This window comes from Oncorhynchus nerka, linkage group LG17 (assembly GCF_034236695.1).
Source record: "Oncorhynchus nerka isolate Pitt River linkage group LG17, Oner_Uvic_2.0, whole genome shotgun sequence".
In the NCBI taxonomy this organism is placed as follows: domain Eukaryota; kingdom Metazoa; phylum Chordata; class Actinopteri; order Salmoniformes; family Salmonidae; genus Oncorhynchus; species Oncorhynchus nerka.
In genome coordinates, this window is record NC_088412.1 from 31,792,167 (window position 1) to 31,810,650 (window position 18,484).

An 18,484-nucleotide genomic window follows, 5' to 3' on the forward strand; every position below is an offset into this window, starting at 1 on the left:
AATAAAAGCAACAGTGGGCGATGTCATTGACCCAGCAAAGGATGCTGTGAGGTTTGAGGAAGAGGTGAAAGCAATCATTTCCATGTACAACCCCACCACCAGAGAAATTGAAGAAAAACTCCACAGCTGCTTGAAAATGAAAAAGAAGGACTATAAACACATGTAGGACCGCGATGTACCAGTTGCTGATCGTGGTGACCAGCTGGATACAGTTTTTATTGCTATAAAAGGCTGCTTTCCCCAAATAAACAGACTGGCAGAAAATCCATTCCACCAAACAGGGAACTGATGAAAAATTGAGTGACTACATGGAAATAATAGCGACAGTCTTCCTCCAACACTCAGCCCTGACGCCTGACCAAGACTCATACAGCAGCCTATTGTGCCATGCTCTGGTGACAGGACTGAGACAAGATCTGAAGACAGCTGTAACTACAACTTGTATTGCATGGGAAACAAAACCACTGTCTTACGTAAATGCCATATATCTCCCATGCGGAAAGACAGTTGAAGGAAAAGGAAAGTTAGATTGGACAGACTGAAGAAGGCACAGCTGATGTACTACTCGGGAGGAGGAAGAGGATATCGAGAAAATGACGGCAACCGTGGAAGTCAGAGGAAGAGGTAGAGGCCGAGGGGTCCCTGCTGGAGCTGACGGAGGGCGAGACTGGAGCTGATACAACTGTGGGATGGTAGGGCATCTTTCAACACATTGTCCTGGAGTAGGAGAAGGCCAAGAAGAGTGTCCGTCCCCATCTGTGGGCGTGCAGGTGGACAACCCATTTGGTGGATGAGGGGGCTATCAACCATAGGATGAAGAGGAAACAGAAGAAGAAACTAATGAAGAAAACAATGCACACAGTTGGAGTGTCTAGAATTCCCTCTGAATATTGTTTGTCTTTTCCCCTGGACATGGAGTGAGGAGAGGGTAAATGGAAACACAGATTCCTGTACTCCTCTGCCTGCCCAGTGAATTTATTAGGAAGAGATTTGAATGTTTAAAATGAATTTATCTGTTGCCTGCACTGAAGAAGGGTTGTCATTGGGATCGAGAGAAAATGGAATATTCCTGTGCCTGATGAACTGTTACTATGCCTGGCACCTGAATGATCAACATGTTGAGGGACAGCTGAGAGAGCAATCTCTCTGTTCCCCGTTGCATGGTAACTGGGAAGTGTCTGAATACCTACATTGTACTGCTGCTGTTCCCTCATATGAAGAAGACCCTGAATGCCATCAGAGATGGTCGAAACTAAAAGAGAATGTTGAGATAACCACGAGTGGGATATACAGAGGAGAAGACTTCGTAGCAGCTGGAGTGTTGTTGACGGATACTAAGATGAGTCTGTATGATGTCCATGGCTGTGTTCCCCATTATAGCTTATCAAAAGCTCCTGGAACACAATGGAAATATGTGGGTATTTGGATGAAGAAAGTGATGTAAGCAACCCATTGGGTGGTCTGGGAAGGGGAAGGAAAGTGGGCAGCTTCAACAGCAACTTTCTATTCCCCATACTGGGCTACTGCGATGACAACCCCAAGACAATTCCTGTTGAAACTATGCCTGTGGTAGTACAAGATAATTCACACATTGATTGGCTAAAATACATACCTGAAGAACTGCGGTCTAAATCAAAGACTGACATTGGAAGCATTAAAGGAGCTGTACCAGTTGTGGCCATTCCAAAAAGCATCCACAGACCTTACAAACTCAGTACCCTTTTAGCAAAGAAGCCAAAAAGAGTATCATTCCCATTCATAGTCCCTAGTGGAAAGAGGCGCTCTGGTTCCCTTCCTGAATTCACCATGTAACACACCAATTTGACCTGTTAGGAAACTATCCGGTGATTATTGTGTTGTGCAAGACCTTAGACTAGTAAACGATGCTGTACATGCTAGAGCACACCTGGGGCCTGTTGCACAAAACTAGGATAAGGGATTAAGCCAGGATATCTTGGTGATCCTGGCTCAATTGATCCGTAATCCGGTTGCACTAAAGATGGATAGGGGGCAGGAGGATATGTTATGGTATAAATTACCATGGAGATTTATTCTGTGGAGCTAGCCTGCTCCAGACCAGGCTAAATTCCAGGATCTATTTAATCTCATCCCTAATGTCAGTCAGCAGTCACCACAAATGGAAACCAATAGTTATTTCACTGCTCACTATACATTGTTATCACATATAACTAGACCCACTGTTATTTAAACGTTGGTGATCATTAATTTCAATGATTTTGGATAAAAAATGATTTTTAGATGATGTTGCTATCATTAGATAATTTACAGTTTCCCATAGACTATAAGGCTATATATAAAATGATAGAATATTAGGGCCACAGAGGGGAAAAAAACACAAGTCATAATATTGTAACCAGTTGTTTTAAAGGACAGTTGTTAAAATGACAGATGTGGGGCATTTCGTGAAATTGTACTTCAGTATGGTTTCATAAACAAAGACATGCTGATGTGCCAGAATATTAAGTATCACATTGTCATAAGTATCAAAACTGTAAAAACAATATGTAGCTTTTCTGCAGAAAGAACCAGCCTTAAATTTATGACTTTATCCTTTTTCTTCAGTGTGGCCCTAGTACTCTGTCATATAAACAAATACACATTCCATATGAATATAAAAACACAATGTGTAACATTATGTTCCTTTATTGAATAAGGACAAAACAAAGCAGGTAAACCATCAGCTCCTTTCGAAACTGAAGTCACAGTGACTCTACAAGATGGAAAGCACAGAATCCAAGCATATTATACAAAATGATACATACACATTCAAAGGTCTGTATATAACACACCCTGCATGTCTGCACACTAAAATAAATGCAGGACAAATCCATACACATCAACTGAACAGACAAATGAATGGATGCAGTAGCCTCCCTGCAGCCTTGTATTACACACAGTATACCGCACAAACATCATAAGAGGCCAAATTCGTCAAAAAACGAACCCAAAAAAAACCCAAATTCCTCTGCCACCGCAGGACATATTTAACCAAAATTGAAAGCACACATACTAACTAAAATAATTCAACACATATTGGTCCCTCAGCAGCCGACCACTGTCGTCATCAGGGAAGATTGCCGGATTGTCCCAGTCCATGGCTGGTGGCACTCTGGGGCCCTCTCCTTCCTCAGGCAGGCCACATTGTGGAGGACAGCACAAGCCACAGTAATATCACATGCCCTAACAGGGCTGACCCTTAATTTGTGAAGGCAGTGAAAGCGTGCCTTCAGGAGGCCAAAGGTCATTTCAACTCTGGCCCTGGTCCTGGCATGGGCATGGTTGTAGGCCTGCTGTGCTTCCTGGGGTCTGTGAAAGGTGTCAGGAGAAAAGGCTGGCAGCCATACCCCTGTCTCCCAGCAACACACCAGAGAATTCACCTGTCAACACAAAATCTCATCATTACTACCTCATAAACACAGTGATATTCTTGACACAGCCATGATGGTTATAAATAGGGGTTGTGTGGCTTACCTTGTGATAGATTTCAGAGGCCCGAAAGATTCTGGAGTCATGGACTGAGCCAGGCCATTTTGCCAAACATTGCTGATCACACAGTCAGCATTGCAGACCATCTGAAATCATAAGATGAGAATATTACACCAATCAATGCACATCACTGGCAATGCAGAGTGTTCGTCAATGGACAATATCAAAAAGTTATGTTCACCTGAACATTAATGCTGTGAAAGGATTTCCTATTCACAAAATCGGCCTCATGGGCACCTGAGGGGCTTTTATCCTTATGTGTGCAGTCCACTGCACCAATGACATTGGGGAAACCTGTCACACAAAGTAATGAGTATCCTACTATGTGTTAACAGTTGTCCTGTAATTTGTAGATCCTCTTACCTGCAATCCTATAGAACTCCTCTTTGATGTCACAGAGTCTTCTGTGGCCAGGGAAGGAGATGAAGACATCTGCTAATGCTTTGATAGCCAGACACACACTCCTTATTGTGCGGCAAATTGTGGCCTTGTTCAGCTGTTCTGCATCCCCCACTGAGTACAGGAAGGCTCCACTAGCAAAAAAGCACAAGGCCACACAAACCATTTGCTCCACACTCAGTGCATGGCTCCGTGCAGTGCGGTGCTTAATCCTGGGACCCAGGAATAGATACCTGATGCCATCTGCAGAAAACCTGTATCTTTCATATAGATGGTCATCAGGGAAGGCCAGTGGGTCCAACCGGTCCCTGAAGACCCTTTCTCGCCTGAAGGCTCTCCTCAGCACAAGTGCTTCTTCATCAACCACATCTCGCACGAATGGGCATGCCATTGTCAGAGCAGAAAGGAACACACAATTTTGGGCCTTCATATAGGCTAGTGGCCACACCTGGTGCTGGGGGTGGGCAAAAGAGGGCGATGCCTTATAACGATGACTTGGTTGTACTGATTGCTGGGAAAATAAAAACCTTAGAAAGATGCCACCGTCCTGTGTGCTCACAATAAGAGCTCATATGTCATGGCTCACTTTACGAAATATACCTAATTTTTATTTTGAGCTGTGTCATCTTCTTGGAGCTGGGGAGGAAAGAAAAATAATGATTAATACATTTGTGTTACAGTTAGCATACAGTGTACATTGAAGGCATATCTCACCTCCCTCTCAAGTTTTTTTATTTCAAGGTCCAGTTTCCTAATTGTCCTCTTTTTTTATTTCGGACTCCAGTGCAAGATTTTCCATCTTTTTCTTCTTGTACTGAATTTCTATGTCTGCCAGTTCTATTTGGCGCCGGAGATGGTTGCCATACAACTTTCTGATAGCTTGTGAGCTCTGTGAACACAATACAATTAGCGCAGCTGGAATTTGGCAGGATGTGGTGTCCTTTTATTAATACGCACTGTTGCCAGGCTGGTTTTCCCACTGTATAGCATCTGGGTCCTGTAAAAGAAATTAGATTTTTGATTTTGATGAGGACTCCTCACCATTGTAGAGTAAATAGTAACAGTCTTAACATGATACCTCATGCCTTCTGAATCCAGAGAGATGGTCTCCTCCTCATCATCGTCTCCATCATGTGCTGTTGCTGCTGCACTGGGGCCTTCACCCTATCACATTTAATCGGATTCATATTGAAGCTAGTAGACAAGACATGCCAGGCCTACAGTATGCCTTTGATGGAGTACTCACTGGATCAGCATCGTCTGGTGCTTGTGCTGGTGGCTCTAACAGGAACACAGTGCTGCCAGGCACTGCAAGGCAATAGGTAAACCAAAGTCAGACAGTCCAAATTGATTCAATATGAATGTGGTTGTATCCCATGTAGAGATGGAAGGACATACCTTGAATGAAACGGGTGGCATCTTGGGAGGAACCTATGCTGTCTCTTTCCCCCAGGGATCCCCTCTAAGACGGGCCTGCCTTTATTTAGCTCCAAGGCCATGTCCTCTGCTGGGGTAAGGTCAGCCTTTGGTGACCCACCACCCGTGCCTTGTCTGTGGGTATTCTTTTCACTGCTAAAACAGTACAGACAATGTGTGAGCAGGCACCTTCTGGGTACAATATATGCTTGTGCTTTGTTAAATATTAGTCAGGGACCATACCATTCTGCAGAATGTTCTTGTATTTGATTTTGACCTGCTGCCATGTCCGTTTTGGCCCGTTCATGTTTAATCTACACACACACACACACATTTAATGGAGTCACACTGCAAAAAATTACTTGGTATTTTTGTCTTGTTTTCAGTAAAAATATCAAAAAAATTTATCATAGCTTTATACAGTGTGATGGAGTTACTTTACACAATTTCACTCATATCTGCAGTGCATTTCAATTAAAAAATTTAACCGTTTCATAATTACAGTACAACTGCATTTTTGGAGATGTGAATTAAATATTTGAATTGTAATTGTGATGTTTCAGCGGAGCGGTGAGTGTGTAATTGTGCACTACTTACGCATTCAGGCGGTCTGCAATACTTTGCCACGCTTTTCTCTTTGCTTTATCACTGTGGCGGTGTTGCCTTTCTTCTTAATTATATCTTTTACCTCCTCGTATGCCTCCATGAGGATTTGTGCTTCCGACGGGGAAAAGTACGCGGCTCTAGTTGCCATGGTAAATCAGTTAATCTGTGATCTGTGGCGGGGTCTATTTGAGTGAGCCGTGAGCGCGCACCTATCCAGGATTGGTTTCACCTGGCTTAATGAATCCGTGTCTGCTCATCCTGGCTTGGTCTTTGTGCAACCAATTAAGCCTGGACGCACATGTTTTGGCTTCATTGAGCTCAGCTGAGTCATTTATCCCGGATGTCTTAATTCTACTTTTGTGCAACAGGCCCCTGGTGCCTAACACTGTTACCATTTTATCCCAGGTGCCTCCAGGTAGTTGCTGTTTTTCAGGAATTGATTTAGCTAATGCTTTATTTAGCATCGTTTACGTTTCTTGGGAAAAAATGGAAATGGACAGTGATGCCGCAAGGTTACATTGAACCACTGGCAAACTTTGCCCAAGAAATGTCCCGAAGACCTAGAGGGTTTTGTTGCTCCGGGAGGGAGTACTTTGGTTCATTCAGCATGTTGACGACTTGTTGTTCTGCTCACAATCAGAAGAGATATGTCACGAGGACACTAGGGCATTGTTGATTTTTTGAGCAGAAAATGGTCATAAAGTTTCCCTGAGTAAAATGCAATTATGCCGGAGCTCCGTTAAATATTTGGGTCAAGATATTACTTCTGAGGGTCGCGCCACTTTCCAAAGATAGATTAGAGGCAATTAAAGCTTTGCCTGAACCTGTTACAAAGCAGCATATGGTGTCACATGGTGTTGGGTGTAGCTGGTTACTGTCGCCAATGGTTGAAAGTAAGCAGAGATAGTTCAACAGCTGCAGGATTGTCTTTATGGAAGAAAGATGGATGCGAGTGAAGTTGTGGTCTGGATGGATGAGGGTGAGATGGCATTGGTAAAATTGAAACAAACATTAATGTCTACCGCTTGCTTTAGCTTGCCAGACCATAATAAACCCTTCCATCTCTTCATTTTGGAGACGAGTGTGTTCATGTCAGCAGTTTTGACACAGTATCATGGTGTGGGATATAGACCTTTTGGTTATTATTCTAAATGTTTGGATAGTGTGATCAGGGGAATGGTTTCCTGTTTGAGATTGGTAGCGGCTGCTACTGAGGCTGTTTTGGCATGTTCTGATATTGTGTCTATATCTCCCCTAACCATCCATGTGCCTCATGCTGTGCAATTATTACACTTGCAAGAACGGTTCCTTTGACGCCTGCGAGAATGCTAGACCATCAGAACATTCTGTTGACAATGTCTCATGTTACTCTGAAACGATGTACAATTCTTAACCCCTCAACTCTTCTCCCTACAGCAGATGCCGGTGAAGATCATGCCTGTGACTTAGGTATTGAAATTGACCGTAGCCCTAGATTGGACTTAAGAGACAACCCAGACTTTGAGTTTTTATAGATGGGTCTACCCAGAGAAATTAAGATCCCACACAGTCACTGGTCTCTCTCCACATGAGGTGCTGACTGGCCGTCCCATGAGAATGACTAATACACCCTTCACCCAGAACAGGTTGTCCCTGCAAGGAATGGAGGACGACATGGTTTAATCTTGTGTCACCCTTAACAGTGTCCTTAAGGCTCTCTTGGCAGGTGGAGCTGAACACTGTTTGAACCCAGGGGATTTCGTGGTGGTCAAAGACTTCAGGAGAAAAAGTTGGAAAGTCCCCCGTTGGAGAGGGCCGTACCAAGTTCTTCTGACCACCCCCACTGCGGTGAAGGTTGCTGAGAGAGATACCTGGATCCACGTGTCGCACTGCAGACAGGTTCCTGATCCAGGAGAAGATGGGGCCTCGCCTGTTCCGGTGGTGCAGTGTGGCTCTTAGTAGAGATGCCACGTAACCCTGACCCATGACGTTTTCTGCATTACACAACCATATTTTCAGCATTACACAACCATATAGGCCCACCGTCGTTTAGAAGGCCCTAGCAGATTTGTTAAACAACAGGTTTTATGTTTTGACTAGTCTCAGGGACAGTTGGTTCAGAACAGATGTCACTGCAACCCGATTGTGGTAAGAACTATGTAAACAATGGTTAAACACTGAGAGATTTAGTCACCTCTGAGTCTACAATTCCTTTTTGTATGTGTGTGCATTTTAGATTGTAAAACCCAGAGTGAAGAGTTTGAAAGGATGAAGTGTCTGGTTTTTCTTGTTGATTTCACTTACTTTAATAGAAATATTTTGATAGAAGCCATCTAATGCTTACATTAACATGTAATGATAATTACCAGAGTGATAAGAGGAGGGAATGTGAGTGAAATGTTATGTTTTTGTATTAAATCAATGCTACTTTTCTAATAACCAATTAGATGGGTTCATGCAGGTGACAGACTGATCGTGTATGGAGGAATCCTCACTATCACCGATAAGCAACTTGGCAGTATGCCCAGAATGTTGCTATGGGAACAACCGAGGTATCTCAGTTTCAAGGTCTCAACTAGTAGAGAGAAAGCCTTGTGAGGTATTGGTCAGTCACATGTGCGAGCCACCGGTAGTGATGAATTAATTATGCTAAATGATGCAAATATAACTTGTCTGTGTATAGCCGTATATAAGACAACTGCTGTGACTGCCCTAGCGGAGTTTCTGATAGACCTGTAGAGTTTCTTGTAACCTCTCCACTTTTCTGATAATAAATAGTGATTCATTTAAGATTGACTTCAGGGGTCCCTGGTGTTGTATTTCCACCACAGGAGTCTAAACAATGCTGCCCCACACTAAGCCTAATCAGGACCATTAGGATAGAGAGGGAGCAGAGACAGACAGAGAAGGAGAGAGAGGGGGGAGGAATAGAACCATGAAGCAAAGGAAGAAGGAAAATAATGGGGAGAGAGGCGGAGGATGAGAGGGAGCGATAGAGGCATGCTGAGAGGGAGAGGAGATATTCTCCTCTGTTATGTCCACCTGTATGTATCAAATCAAATCAAATTTATTTATATAGCCCTTCGTACATCAGCTGATATCTCAAAGTGCTGTACAGAAACCCAGCCTAAAACCCCAAACAGCAAACAATGCAGGTGTAAAAGCACGGTGGCTAGGAAAAACTCCCTAGAAAGGCCAAAACCTAGGAAGAAACCTAGAGAGGAACCAGGCTATGTGGGGTGGCCAGTCCTCTTCTGGCTGTGCCGGGTAGAGATTATAACAGAACATGACCAAGATGTTCAAATGTTCATAAATGACCAGCATGGTCGAATAATAATAAGGCAGAACAGTTGAAACTGGAGCAGCAGCACAGTCAGGTGGACTGGGGACAGCAAGGAGTCATCATGTCAGGTAGTCCTGGGGCACGGTCCTAGGGCTCAGGTCCTCCGAGAGAGAGAAAGAAAGAGAGAATTAGAGAGAGCATATGTGGGGTGGCCAGTCCTCTTCTGGCTGTGCCGGGTGGAGATTATAACAGAACGTGGCCAAGATGTTCAAATGTTCATAAATGACCAGCATGGTTGAATAATAGTAAGGCAGAACAGTTGAAACTGGAGCAGCAGCATGGCCAGGTGGACTGGGGACAGCAAGGAGTCATCATGTCAGGTAGTCCTGGGACATGGTCCTAGGGCCCAGGCCAGTTGAAACTGGAGCAGCAGCATGGCCAGGTGGACTGGGGACAGCAAGGAGTCATCATGTCAGGTAGTCCTGGGGCATGGTCCTAGGGCTCAGGTCCTCCGAGAGAGAGAAAGAAAGAGAGAAGGAGAGAATTAGAGAACGCACACTTAGATTCACACAGGACACCGAATAGGACAGGAGAAGTACTCCAGATATAACAAACTGACCCTAGCCCCCCGACACATAAACTAATGCAGCATAAATACTGGAGGCTGAGACAGGAGGGGTCAGGAGACACTGTGGCCCCATCCGAGGACACCCCCGGACAGGGCCACCATGTATGATGTCTTAGGCTGCTGCCAGAAAGAGGACTACAACCTCTGGCTGTGTTTAACTTACCTGGTTGGAGAGAAGAGTCAGTGAACGGTAGGAGGGGAAGAGACATGCATTGGGAGTTTAGAGGGTTTTGACGAGAGGGAGATGGAGAAAGGGGAAGAGAAAGAGAGGGGATGGAGGGAAAGCGGGAGAGAGAGAGATGGAGAGAAATCTCTATTTTAATTCAAAGTCACAGTGCAGCCCTAAACTCAATCCACTTTCTGCCACGCGTATCAACCGCATTCTAAGTTTTTACAGGGAAGTGTCCCACCCTGTCTCTCTCTCGCTCTCTCTCTTCATCCCTCCCTCTCTCCTGGAAATTCCATCTCTCTCTCTCTAAATCTATCTCTCCGTCCCTCTCTCCCTATCTTTTATTGTAAGGTTCTAACTAGGTCCTTCAACTTGAATCCCTCTCTTTAATAACTCTCCAGATGAGGGCTTGGTCAAGGCTCCCAGCTCTAGCTAATCTCACACAGAAATAGATCTTCTCTCTGTCTTCCTTTCTCTTGCATGCGTGTGTATGTGGCTTGCTGTTCTGGCCATATGCATGTATTACTGTCATGTTGAGTGTATTGCTGGCTCTCTGCTCTCTCTGATATTAATACTAATTCCCCACAGTACAGAAACAGCACTGATGGCAATTAGCATGTAGCGCCACAACAGAGAACGAATAGCACTGATGGCTAATTAGCATTTAGCATTTCACCATTGAAAACAAGTACCAGTGACGGGTAGGCTAAATACCATTTAGCTTCACTATTTGACGTACCACAGAGCAAGCCACAGACACTCACATGCACAATTTGGCGGACGCTTACCATGGCAGAATTCTACCAAACATAATTTCTCCCATACTCAGCCACCACCCTCCGCTGTTTGTGTGCGTGTTTGTGTTTGTGTGGTACTTTAGTTTCAGTCTCTTTGGCCTACTTAGATGTGTTGTAAGTAGCACAGTGAGCAGCTCCTCTCCCTGTAGACACAGCTGAATAATACACACACAAACACACACACTCGCTCTGGAATAACTTGCTGGACAATGTGACGGTGTGTGTATGTGTGAGAGAGAGCTCATCTTGGTAAGGACTGTGATACTATTATATTGTGGTGTAGGGACCAAATACATGCAGGCGCAGCCAGTTATATGACACTGTGTGTGTGTGTGTGTGTGTACTATTATTCCAGGCATTAGGGACAAGGCACATGCAAGGCACATATAGCTTGATATGTTAGCCTATGGGCCAATGGAGAGCTGCTCAGAATAACATTGTCTTGATTTCTTTCTTCCCTTCTTTCTCTCTCTCTTAAAGTGTGTGTGTGTGTGTCTGTGTGTTTCTCTGTGTTTGTGTGTGTGTGTCAGGGGGTTGGCTTTGTGACTTAGATTGACAGGAGTGCTCCTTATTATAGCCCAGACTGAAGTGTATGTGTGTCTCTCAGTATGCTGTCCCTGTCCTTCTCCCTGCTCTCTCGCTTTCTCCTGGTATCCCACCCCTCACCCCTCCTCCACTTTAAGCAATAACAGTAGTTTAATCTCATCTCTCTCTCCTCCCTCTTCTCATCCCCATCTCTCTCTCCTGCAGCATAATTTAGATCCAATGAATACCTAATGACCCAGAATCCTACCTGAAATCCCCTCACCCCCTTCCCTCTCACCTTCCTCTCTTCTGCTCTCCTTTCCTTCTCTCCTCCCATCTCACCTCCTATCCTCTGCAACATGAATTAAGGATTGCGGCTTTAACCAACTGCATTTAATAAAAATATTTGTACATAATTCTAGGCTATTTGCTGTTAAATCATTTTTCAAAAGGTTAAAGTTCCAGCCTCACTGGATTAGGCTTCACATGCTCGTGGAAAATAGGAAACTGGGAAGTGCGAAGTGGGAAATCCAAAATTATTGTGTTCAAGTGCTTTTGAAGTCAATTCTTCAACCAATAAGATTTGATCTAGCTTGATACGCTTTCTACCATTGCTAATGATAAAGTTAGCTAGGTAAAAGGTCAGTAGTGAAACACCACAACTCAGCATCTCGGTTAACAACATTTTCTCAGTTTTTCACTTGAAATTCCAATTTGGAGGGTCATTCAAGTGAAATGTCCCACTGCGAACTAGCTTCCGATAACTCCGACAGCAGGTGAACGCGGCATTAGCCTATAGATACCTGTGTTGGCTATTTTTATTGTGGGAATTTAAACGGCACTCTAAAATCCCTTGTAACACAAAGTATTGCCTTTCGACACATAATTTTATTTCAAAATAAAATAATAAGCATTTAATGATTAAACATACAATGATGCCACAACACTCCCAAGCTTCACGTGGAAAATTGGCATGAACTAATGCCACATTCACTTGCTATCATAATTTACTTGTTATCAGCTCCTTCTTCTTTCATGGTACTGTATATTGGCATTCGCACAATTTATTGTACATGCCGCCACCTACTGTGCTGGATGGAAAGTAAATAAATAAAAATAAGTAAATAAACTAAATCAAACTACTGTTCTGTTAAAAATAAAATAGATCTGATCTCTACACAGGTTCAAGGAGAGAATGGATCTCTTTAAGTCTAACGGTGTAAACTCCCGATGTCCCAAAACCTTTTCTGCCACAGCCACAATTAATGTCCGCTTTCTTTGACTTCTTTGTCAGTTGAGCCATAGAGTTGCCCGTTAAAGGAGATGACTCTGCTCCGATGTTCAAAGCATGATACTTCTCTGGTGTGGATTCTTTTGAGGTCCACTGCAATTTTCCTCTATTTTTCAGAAATAAAATGTATCAAAATAAGACTTGAAAGATTCCACTTTTCCCAGCGCATGCTTCACAATCTTTGACACCTTCAAACTTGTCTCCCAGATATCCATCCTTAATCTTTTCATGTGTGAGTTCTAAATATCTTTCACGGTTGTCCCAGTGTGAGTTTTTTTAACGCGTGTGATGTCATAATGCACTCATTGTTCCAAAATGTGATTGTGAAGCAAACAGGACAGTTAACCCATGCTGCCATCGAACCGAGGCACGCTGCCTGCTAATTATCTATATTGTGGAAGGACCACCAGAGGGCAGGCTGGGCTCATGGATAGTAGCCCAACAAGGAATGGGAGACAAGGTAACCAGAGGGCAGGCTGGGCTCAGGGATAGTAGCCCAACAAGGAATGGGAGACAAGGTAACCAGAGGGCAGGCTGGGCTCAGGGATAGTAGCCCAACAAGGAATGGGAGACAAGGTAACCAGAGGGCAGGCTGGGCTCAGGGATAGTAGCCCAACAAGGCATGGGAGACCAGGTAACCAGAGGGCAGGCTGGGCTCAGGGATAGTAGCCCAACAAGGCATGGGAGACCAGGTAACCAGAGGGCAGGCTGGGCTCAGGGATAGTAGCCCAACAAGGCATGGGAGACAAGGTAACCAGAGGGCAGGCTGGGCTCAGGGATAGTAGCCCAACAAGGCATGGGAGACAAGGTAACCAGAGGCAATTAAGCACAGCTGACGGTACTAATGACATACTCTCCTTCCCCTATAAGAGAGAGAATGGAACCAGCAGAGAAGGGGGAAAACTATCTCTGGAAGATGGCCACCGAGAGAGAGGAGCTATCCAGGAAGAACCACTAAAGACGGTGACAATCCCGTGACTTTTTGTTGTAGTTTAAAGATAATCCTATTGTGTTCCTGTTTCATCTGGAGAAGAAGATGTATGTTTTTCTTTGGAAGATTTTCATTGATTATGTTGGAGTGTTTGTGTTGACCAAATGCCCTCAATAGAGAACTGTGTTCAATCAAGAAAACCTACTCCTGACTCGTTTATTCCACCTTCCCGCTTTAGAGTGACACCCAATTACTTGGTCTGCTCACATTGGTGGAGGATGCAGGCATTAAGTGGACGAGTGACACAAGGATAAGTGAGTAAATCAAGATTCTTCCAGTAGACCCGGAGGAACCATTCAAGAACGATGGATAACGCCCTACTACAACCATAGAACTCCTGCAACAACAGCTGAGCCGACGAGAAGAACCTAGAGTTAAGCCAAGAGCGGCTGCTCACGCCATCTTACCTCGTCTCTCCAAGGAGGATGATATTGAGGCCTTCCTCATGACCTTCGAAAGGATGGCCACCTTGGAAGAGTGGCCGCCCACAGAATGGGCGAGCGCATTAGCCCCTCTTTTGACCGGGGTGGCTCAGGAAGCCTATTTTGACCTGGATTCCTGCGAAGCTGCGGACTATGGGCGACTAAAAACCGAGATCCTGTCCCGGTACCAGCTGACTGCCAGAGATAGAGCTGTAAAGTTCCATCAATGGACCTATACAGCTGATCAACCCGTCCGTGCCCAGATATTCGCATTAATACGACTGACGAAACAGTGGCTAGAACCTGGAAAGGGAGTAGGACATGTGATAGAGACTCTCGTAGTGGACAAGATATTGAGAGAATTACCCAGTGACTTAAAAGGTTGTGGGGCAAGCCAACCCGTTGTCAGCCGACGACATAGCCCAGGCGGTTGAAACATATCGGTCTACAGGGGAATTGTTAAAAAGTGACAAGGAGGAACGGAAGGAGTCTTCCAATCCCGTACCACGACTCACCCCGGCGCGCCCGCCACCGAAACGTCCAAGCCCCCCCCGGAGGTGGGAGAAGTCAGCCACCACACAGCAGGGTCGGTGTTATAAATGTCAGTCTCCTAACCATTATTCCCCACAATGTCCTAACAAGGATGAGCCCATGGTCACGGAGTCATCACTGCCTACCCCCACACATCCCGTTTTGAGGGGGCAGGATCAACACTGTTGGTTAGCAGAGATGGCCCCAGCCTCAGAGATTCCAGTGCGAGTCGAAGGAAAAGATGTGGTAGCTATTCTCAACTCGGGAAGTATGGATACGTTAGTAGAGGAGCGGATGGTGACCTCCGCAACATTGCTACCAGACAAAGTAGCCGTATCCTGTATCCATGGAGACACCCACTATTACCCCACTGTGAATCTGCCTATTCTCACTCCAAAAGGAAGGTGTACAGTCAGGGCAGGGAAAGTGCCCCAGCTGAAGGTGCCATTATTGATCGGGAGAGACTGTCCCTTATATAAGGAGCTTCGGCAGATGACGTTATGCACGGGAAGAAGGGGGACAGGAAAGAAGAGAAAATCCAAGCCCGAGGTAGTAGTCCTACAAGGAGACGTAGCCGCGTCTAGCCTCTGCAGCAGAGGAAGAAATAGCGACCCAACGTTTACGACAGATATTCCAGGAAACCACCGATGAAGACACATGTGAAGGGTTATACACAACGCAGGAAGGAAGGAGCAACCAGGCGCTAAGGGATATATTTGAAGCTCCATCCGAGGAGGGAACCTGGAAGGGATTCTCCTCGGTCACCCCTGATGGGGATGTGGAACAACCTCCACATCCCTCTACCGAGGTCGACCTGCCCCAGGAATTAAAGGGACAGTTCGGCACCTCGCAGCATAGAGACCCAGACCTAAGGGAGGCCATGAGGAAGGTGAAGGTGATCGACGGGAGGAACGTCGACGGATCAGGTGAGCCCCCTCTTCCTTACTATGCAATCAGGCGGGGTCTCTTATACTGGGTCGTACGACAAAGGGGGGAAAACCAGGAATTACTAATGGTGCCTAGGCCATACAGGGATACAGTTCTACAGTTAGCCCATTCCCACGTCCTACATTTACATTTACATTTAAGTCATTTAGCAGACGCTCTTATCTAGAGCGACTTACAAATTGGTGCATTCACCTTATGACATCCAGTGGAACAGTAGTGCATCTAAATCTTTTAAGGGGGTGAGAGGGATTACTTTATCCTATCCTAGGTATTCCTTAAAGAGGTGGGGTTTCAGGTGTCTCCGGAAGGTGGTGATTGACTCCGCTGTCCTGGCGTCGTGAGGGAGTTTGTTCCACCATTGGGGGGCCAGAGCAGCGAACAGTTTTGACTGGGCTGAGCGGGAACTGTACTTCCTCAGTGGTAGGGAGGCGAGCAGGCCAGAGGTGGATGAACGCAGTGCCCTTGTTTGGGTGTAGGGCCTGATCAGAGCCTGGAGGTACTGAGGTGCCGTTCCCCTCACAGCTCCGTAGGCAAGCACCATGGTCTTGTAGCGGATGCGAGCTTCAACTGGAAGCCAGTGGAGAGAGCGGAGGAGCGGGGTGACGTGAGAGAACTTGGGAAGGTTGAACACCAGACGGGCTGCGGCGTTCTGGATGAGTTGTAGGGGTTTAATGGCACAGGCAGGGAGCCCAGCCAACAGCGAGTTGCAGTAATCCAGACGGGAGATGACAAGTGCCTGGATTAGGACCTGCGCCGCTTCCTGTGTGAGGCAGGGTCGTACTCTGCGGATGTTGTAGAGCATGAACCTACAGGAACGGGCCACCGCCTTGATGTTAGTTGAGAACGACAGGGTGTTGTCCAGGATCACGCCAAGGTTCTTAGCGCTCTGGGAGGAGGACACAATGGAGTTGTCAACCGTGATGGCGAGATCATGGAACGGGCAGTCCTTCCCCGGGAGGAAGAGCAGCTCCGTCTTGCCGAGGTTCAGCTTGAGGTGGTGATCCGTCATCCACACTGATATGTCTGCCAGACATGCAGAGATGCGATTCGCCACCTGGTCATCAGAAGGGGAAAGGAGAAGATTAATTGTGTGTCGTCTGCATAGCAATGATAGGAGAGACCATGTGAGGTTATGACAGAGCCAAGTGACTTGGTGTATAGCGAGAATAGGAGAGGGCCTAGAACAGAGCCCTGGGGGACACCAGTGGTGAGAGCACGTGGTGTGGAGACGGATTCTCGCCACGCCACCTGGTAGGAGCGACCTGTCAGGTAGGACGCAATCCAAGCGTGGGCCGCGCCGGAGATGCCCAACTCGGAGAGGGTGGAGAGGAGGATCTGATGGTTCACAGTATCGAAGGCAGCCGATAGGTCTAGAAGGATGAGAGCAGAGGAGAGAGAGTTAGCTTTAGCAGTGCGGAGCGCCTCCGTGATACAGAGAAGAGCAGTCTCAGTTGAATGACTAGTCTTGAAACCTGACTGATTTGGATCAAGAAGGTCATTCTGAGAGAGATAGCGGGAGAGCTGGCCAAGGACGGCACGTTCAAGAGTTTTGGAGAGAAAAGAAAGAAGGGATACTGGTCTGTAGTTGTTGACATCGGAGGGATCGAGTGTAGGTTTTTTCAGAAGGGGGTGCAACTCTCGCTCTCTTGAAGACGGAAGGGACGTAGCCAGCGGTCAGGGATGAGTTGATGAGCGAGGTGAGGTAAGGGAGAAGGTCTCCGGAAATGGTCTGGAGAAGAGAGGAGGGGATAGGGTCAAGCGGGCAGGTTGTTGGGCGGCCGGCCGTCACAAGACGCGAGATTTCATCTGGAGAGAGAGGGGAGAAAGAGGTCAGAGCACAGGGTAGGGCAGTGTGAGCAGAACCAGCGGTGTCGTTTGACTTAGCAAACGAGGATCGGATGTCGTCGACCTTCTTTTCAAAATGGTTGACGAAGTCATCTGCAGAGAGGGAGGAGGGGGAGGGGGAGGAGGATTCAGGAGGGAGGAGAAGGTGGCAAAGAGCTTCCTAGGGTTAGAGGCAGATGCTTGGAATTTAGAGTGGTAGAAAGTGGCTTTAGCAGCAGAGAGAGAAGAGGAAAATGTAGAGAGGAGGGAGTGAAAGGATGCCAGGTCCGCAGGGGAGGCGAGTTTTCCTCCATTTCCGCTCGGCTGCCCGGAGCCCTGTTCTGTGAGCTCGCAATGAGTCGTCGAGCCACGGAGCGGGAGGGGAGGACCGAGCCGGCCTGGAGGATAGGGGACATAGAGAGTCAAAGGATGCAGAAAGGGAGGAGAGGAGGGTTGAGGAGGCAGAATCAGGAGATAGGTTGGAGAAGGTTTGAGCAGAGGGAAGAGATGATAGGATGGAAGAGGAGAGAGTAGCGGGGAGAGAGAGCGAAGGTTGGGACGGCGCGATACCATCCGAGTAGGGGCAGTGTGGGAAGTGTTGGATGAGAGCGAGAGGGAAAAGGATACAAGGTAGTGGTCGGAGACTTGGAGGGGAGTTGCAATGAGGTTAGTGGAAGAACAGCATCTAGTAAAGATGAGGTCGAGCGTATTTTGCCTTGTGAGTAGGGGGGGAAGGTGAGAGGGTGAGGTCAAAAGAGGAGAGGAGTGGAAAGAAGGAGGCAGAGAGGAATGAGTCAAAGGTAGACGTGGGGAGGTTAAAGTCGCCCAGAACTGTGAGAGGTGAGCCGTCCTCAGGAAAGGAGTTTATCAAGGCATCAAGCTCATTGATGAACTCTCCGAGGGAACCTGGAGGGCGATAAATGATAAGGATGTTAAGCTTGAAAGGGCTGGTAACTGTGACAGCATGGAATTCAAAGGAGGCGATAGACAGATGGGTAAGGGAGAAAGAGAGAATGACCACTTGGGAGAGATGAGGATCCCGGTGCCACCACCCCGCTGACCAGAAGCTCTCGGGGTGTGCGAGAACACGTGGGCAGACGAAGAGAGAGCAGTAGGAGTAGCGGTGTTGTCTGTGGTGATCCATGTTTCCGTCAGTGCCAAGAAGTCG

The 18,484-nt window shown here is 46.5% G+C and overlaps 2 long non-coding RNA genes across 2 annotated transcripts; both read right to left on the minus strand.

Annotated features, from left to right (window-relative positions):
* Nucleotides 1-2,627: 2,627 nt before the first annotated feature.
* LOC135561424 (uncharacterized) lies at nucleotides 2,628-4,123 on the minus strand. Its single transcript, XR_010459434.1, has 3 exons — nucleotides 3,871-4,123; nucleotides 3,493-3,593; nucleotides 2,628-3,398 (listed from the first exon to the last, which is right to left on the minus strand). It is a non-coding gene; the product is annotated as an uncharacterized LOC135561424 (long non-coding RNA).
* A 14-nt stretch (nucleotides 4,124-4,137) lies between these two features.
* Nucleotides 4,138-4,937, minus strand: LOC135561425 (uncharacterized). Its single transcript, XR_010459435.1, has 3 exons — nucleotides 4,621-4,937; nucleotides 4,507-4,542; nucleotides 4,138-4,417 (listed from the first exon to the last, which is right to left on the minus strand). It is a non-coding gene; the product is annotated as an uncharacterized LOC135561425 (long non-coding RNA).
* Nucleotides 4,938-18,484: the final 13,547 nt, after the last annotated feature.